Source organism: Anser anser (genome assembly GCF_964211835.1).
Source record: "Anser anser genome assembly, chromosome: 2".
Classification (NCBI taxonomy): domain Eukaryota; kingdom Metazoa; phylum Chordata; class Aves; order Anseriformes; family Anatidae; genus Anser; species Anser anser.
In genome coordinates, this window is record NC_139721.1 from 107,996,095 (window position 1) to 108,002,285 (window position 6,191).

A 6,191-nucleotide genomic window follows, 5' to 3' on the forward strand; every position below is an offset into this window, starting at 1 on the left:
GATGACCTAATTACTGACGGTAATAAGGGTTCTATCATTGTCACTTGAGTTTAGCCATCCTTGTGCCTTTTAACAATACAAGCCAACCTCTACTGGATGAAGAACATCTTGAAAATTCAGCTGAGGTCAAACCTCTGTGGGGTTGATCTGCAATCAGCTGGGGTTTTAAAGCTGATACAGCATACACTGACCGCATCAAGTAAAACGGGACACTGTCAATGCTTCGCAGCAGGTTTCTTGTACCTGTGCCTTCATTCCCATTTGAAAATGGTCTAAGACAGAATTTTGTTCTTTGTATTGGTTCCGCTAAACAGATTTTATATTAGAAACTCAGTAATATGCAAAAGCTTTGTTCTCCACCCTGAGGTAAAAGCTTATGTTGCAGATTCCAAAAGGAGGATTCAGCTTGCACTTACAAATACGGTACAAAACATATTTGTGTCCTGGAAGGTTTGCAAAGTTCCTCACGTGGAGGCATTTTGTGTTAGTGTTTAGAAACTATCCTATGTAACGTGTATTGCCGTAGAAGTGAATTAAATGACTCTTGGGAGGGTTTCATGGCTGATTATCCGTAAATGTTATCTTTACTATCTTAAACATTGTCTTTGTCTTTATCTTGAAAGACAGTTCTAGTCCCAGCCTTCTAATATACAAATTCCCAAAAGTTGGAGCTGTGAGGCTCAAAATTTTAGAGGACTAAATACCTCACTAAAATTAGTAGATCTAATAGCTTATTACACTTAGCTTAAAATACATTTTATTAGCCATTTCACGTGAAGTTTTTTTGTGCGCATGCCTCAGATTTGATACTTGGACTTACCAGGCTTTTATTTTCAGATCCACAGCTCTACTTGGATGTTGATGAAATGAACAGACAATTCACGGAGACAAGCGAAGAACTCTACGATTCACTCATGAATTGTCACTGGCAACCTCTGGATACGGTCACTTCTGAAATCCCCTCTGCTATTTAAGTGTCTTCTAGAGCATGACCGTTAGGACCAAAGTGCTAAAACTACATTTCTTCTACATTATTCTAGCTCATAAGTTTTAAAGCACAATGATAGGTTGGGGTTTTTTTGCTATGCTTTTGACAGTTTCTGTAATCTTTTTGTTCATCACTCTCTTCTTGGAGCATCATGAAGTCATGTAAATATTCGAGAAATGTAAGGAGGTAAATGGGGTCTAAAGATAGACTTGCCTGTGTAAATAAAAAATTTGTTTCTGCAAACCTGCCAGCAAGGGATTTTACTTGTACCTGTGTGCAGCACGTTCTCTTCCGGCTTATGGAATTTAACAAGGTAGTAAGGGTATTTCATCTGTCTTTATTTTTATATGGGCATTAGGACACAAGCAAAATCTAGCTTTCCCTTGTTTTCCTGGTTCCTTAGGTAAGCGACAAGCCAAGCCTTTCATGTGCTTGCTTAGACTGGAAGTATGTATGGGAGACACTCACAGGCCTTGCTATGGAAACACCTGTGCCCACTTTTTCCTGCAGGCTGCTGGCTCTAACTGTACTACTGATACATGCTAGGTCAGCTAAAATCGGCTTATAAATAGGGTATGTTAAGCATATGGAAGTGTAGACTTCAACTGCCATAGCTACAAACATCCCGTGGAATGAGGATGATGTCTGCTGGCACTCTCTGCATCAGCATTCAGTTTTCCCTTGCCCTTCTTACTGTTAGACTTCTCAGCTGACGCTTTACAGCGAAGAAATTGCTACAACATAATCCGTGTTCTTAAACCTAAAAAAAAAAAATCTTGGAGAAAACAACTTGCTGGTTTTCCCTCCTTGCTGGCAAGGAGAAAAATAGTCCACCAGGAACAACAAAAAAATCCTAGTAACAGCTCCTTAAGTTATACCCTCTGCTACCCTCTCTGATTGCTCTGGTCTTCCTTCATTCGTGGTAATGAAGTTTTTAAAGCTCTGGTAGAAGGATGACAGTACTCAAGTCAAAGGAGATGAGAGCCATGAGGAAAGCTTTGCTTTAAGCTAGAGCAGTCTTGCGAGTTGCTGCCTTTATGCTGTTCTTATCTTGAAGGGTACAGAGTCTTTTCCAGTCATAGGGACTCCATAACCCTATGAGTATGGAGAAATAGTTGCTAATTAACAGTGTGTATAGTAAGTAAGTGAGGCTGGAAACAAAAGAATATTCCTCCAAGAAAAAAAAGGAAGCAGAAATTACTGTACTTAATAGCTGGGGAAGCTGTTAAAGCTAGTTGACACAGTTCTGGTACTGCCGTGTGTGTTTTGGGGGCAACATAAACCATAATTGCTGTGATGGCAGGTAAGAATCCAATTCTTTTTTATGGCTTAGTGTAGTTAGTGAAAGCAGTGGTCCTAAGCTGCATGCTGTTCTTAAATGTAATGCAAATTCTCTTTTGTGACTCCTCAGTACTTCCAGGTTACTTGTAGCTGATCACCAGCAACTGCTTCTGTTAGCTATTAGCTGTTGGGTTTTTGCTAGGAATACTTTCAGTCCTGAATTGAAATGATGACATCCTGAAACAGAAGAGGCTCTTGGAGTATTGTAGGAAGCACATTCTTCCTGGTTCTAGTGCAGGTGTACACGTAGGAGGAGACAGAAGGCGAAGAACCTCACATAGGTGGAGGGGGTGAGGTGGCATCACAGTTAGAGCTGTTGCAGTTAACTCTTCCCAAAGCATGAAAGCAACGTGGCTGGGAACAGGGATTTGTTGGGTTGCTTCTTTGTGTGAGCCAGGGAGTCTTTTGAGGGGCAGATTAATAAGAATATGACACAAGGTAGAGGTGGAATAGATGAAGCAAAGAATCTGGGTGGGAAAAGGGTTGCTTGTACGTGTCTATGGAATTGTTTCAGGGGACTGAGCTGGGGCAAATTCAAGATAATAGATGCAGCCTCCTTGAATTTGGATGGCAGTGCTGAAGCTTCAAAACCTTACAAGGTTTGATGCCACTTCAATTGTAGTGCATAGCTGTGGTACTTGAGCTCAGAAGTGCAAACTGCACAGGATTTTTTTATCTATTTTCTTCAACGTGAGCAGCAAAACATCTTCCAGGAATGTGCCCGGGTGCTACGCTGCTTTGACACGGCTTGCTTTGCATCACCAAACACAGTAGTTAGGTTGCATCGAGTACTTTGTGGAAACATTCATTGTGTTGTCACCCAGAAATGGGATGCTACAGATATGTGTTGGCCCGGCAGTATCAGTGCTGTTTTTTGGCCTTTGAGAGGTTGGTCCATAACATGTGACCTGTGTAATGAGGGGCCCACATAGATTGGTGACTTCATTAAGTCTGATACTGTGGTGGTGTGTGACCCAAGGCCCTGAACGTCAGAAAATCAGGCTGTGGCCACCTATTTTATGCAGACTTTGCCTATTAACAAGGTCTCTACACTGTACGTTAGAGACGTGCGCCTCCTTTTCCGGACTAGATAGTGAAAATACCAGTTTTGTAGTTCAGTGAATGAGATTGGTTGGGCTGTTTGTTCTCCAGGGCTGAAAAATGTTGGGAGTGTATTCTCTTGGAGTCCACAGAAATGAAAATGATGAGAGGAAGAGAACGTCGGTTGCAGCCCGCGTGCTGCTGTTATAAAGTAGTTCTCTGATGTCTTTTTCCCTCTGCTGAGACTTATCAGCCTATCGTCCTTTCCTGTTAGGAGCGCATACCTGGCTTGGGATGGTGTGCGGCAGTGCAGATTCTTTACCGTAAGAGCACACTGAATGCCAGACTTCTTCCTGTACTGCCGTGTTAACCATGAGTCACAAATTCAGGAAGCAGTGATTGCATCGGAATTGCTACAATGCTTTGCGGAGTCTTTTTACTGGGTAAACTTCACAGCTGCAGTTACAACTTCCAGCCTGTGTTAGCTGAACACATCGTACTGGTGCCCGCCATCAGTTTGACAAAGATGGGATTGCAGTAGGAACTTGCTTTCTTCCTTCTTTTTAATTAAACAAGTCTTTGAAGCAACTTTTCCAATACCGCCAGACTTCACTTCTTCCAGTTATTTTCTGTTTTACTTAGCTGAAATGTTTTTTTTTCTTCCAAGCTTGAGGAAGTTTTCTACAAGAATGTCCCGTAATGATTTCATAAACTCTTTTCGTTGTACCTAGCTGCAACAGAGAGTGCTTTTATTCAAAAACCTGCTGGTTTTCTTTTCCAAGAAGTAGTGGGGTTTTTCCTATCTCTTCACTGATGGGAAAGGCTGTAGGACAGTAGCTTGAGGGGCTACTAATGCTGTCATCAGTGAGCCGGGAAAAGGCAGGAGTCCGAAACGGGTAAAAAGTACTTAAAAGGATACCAAAAGAGTAAATGGTACTTAAGCCGTGGATGTTTCTTTTTGCAGGGATGCTCCGGACCAACCGCTTCTTTCTAGCGCTACCTCAAAGTAACTTGCAGATAGAACTCACAGGGAAGGTTGATCAAATGGTGATGATCGCTGTCATTCTGCTGGACACGCAGATACTTGCCTTTCGTTTTGGCTCATTTTTAATACCAATTAACTTCAGTGCCTCGCGTTAATAGACACCGTTTGACTGCATCGGCAAATGTTTCTGAGTCGTGAGTGTCATTAAAGGCCTGTCACCCTATGGAAATCCTTCTAAATAAGAAAAATGGAATTCAAATAAATAAATAAAGCAGCGTTTGAACTTATGAGCAAACCTAGCGTAGCTGCCTTTGACGCTGATCTGGAGGAGAAAAATCACGTTATCACACTACTATGGTTGCCTTAATAGGTTTGGTGTACATGAGGGAGGGAAGCATTATGTGATGTTTGCCTAGCTATTACATGGCCAATGCAGGAGGGGTTTTAGTCAGTTCCCTGAGCACGTATTGTTGCAGAAGTCGGTGATTTCACTGCCCAATGTCTGTTATTAAGGGCACGATTCACGTCCCGTTATCGTTTTTATTATTTATTTATGTGTTTATTTTCTGGGGCGGCGATCTGTCACGATGCCCATCGTTCCCCTGCCGTGGGGTAGAATTTAGCGTGACGACTGCTTCCCGGACCAACAGGGCCACGAATCCGGCCTAAAACACTGCTTGTGCGTTGGTTGTCGGCGTGGGGGCTGTTGGTTGTCGGTGCGGGGGTATCGGTTGCGGGGCGGGGCTTTTCTGACGAGCACTGTGGGCTCGGGGCGCCGTCCCACGCCCGGCGCGGTGCTGCGGCACACCAGCGGTCGGCGCCACGGCGCGGGGAGGCTCTGGAGGTGACTCCTAGCCCCGTGCTTACGGTGGCCGGGCCGGGGTTCATTATGGCGGCCGGGTCCTGAGGGCGGGAGCGGGAGGGCGGCGGGACCGGGACGGGACCGGGGCGGGGCGAGGAACGGGAGCGGCAGCGGGAGGGGGGGGCGCGCGTTCCCGTGAGGGGAGGGGGCGCGCGAGGGAGGGAGGGGGAGGGTGTGAGAAACACTCCGTAGCCAAGAACTTGGGCTCAGGCGAGGAGCTCAGCGAAGCAGGAATTTATTCGCGATCGCAGTGGCGGGCGTCCCGTCCGTGCGAGGACTACCGCACACCAAATTTCCCTGGTGTATTGCCAAGCACTTCCCCGTGCAAGGGCTTACCATACACCGCATTTCCCGAGACTCTTCCTTTCTCTCCCTTAGCTCACGCTTCGTCCGTCTCCGGCCGCGCCCCTCGCGGAGCTGCGGAACCGCGGATCAGGACTCCACACTCGCTCCGTACAAAAGTACGTCTCAATCCCACGGCACACAGAGTCTCACCCGACCCCCAAGGCAATACTTCCTATTTCTTACCTTGGTCTGTGCACAGAGTTACCGGATCAATTCTCAAAGCCGGAGTGCCTGCCTTCTTCCCTTCCCCACTCCTTCACGGATCCTGCCTCTTTCATCAGTCTCGGGCCCTCTGTCAGCTCTCCGCAGAACCGCCGCCGTCGATGCACAGGACCGCTGAAATCAGCGGGGCATGCCTTCCTGCTGCTGCGGCGGTGGGGCTCCCCAGTAGGCGACTGGCTCCCGGACGAGCCCCCAAATTGTGAGAAACACTCCGTAGCCAAGAACTTGGGCTCAGGCGAGGAGCTCAGCGAAGCAGGAATTTATTCGCGATCGCAGTGGCGGGCGTCCCACGAGCAGGAGCGCCCCTGCTGGTTCCAAAACCCAGTTTATATACTTTTTGATGACGGGACCCTCCCCTGTTTCCCCACTGAGGGGGTGATCCAGGCTCACAATCTGTCTGATGCTTC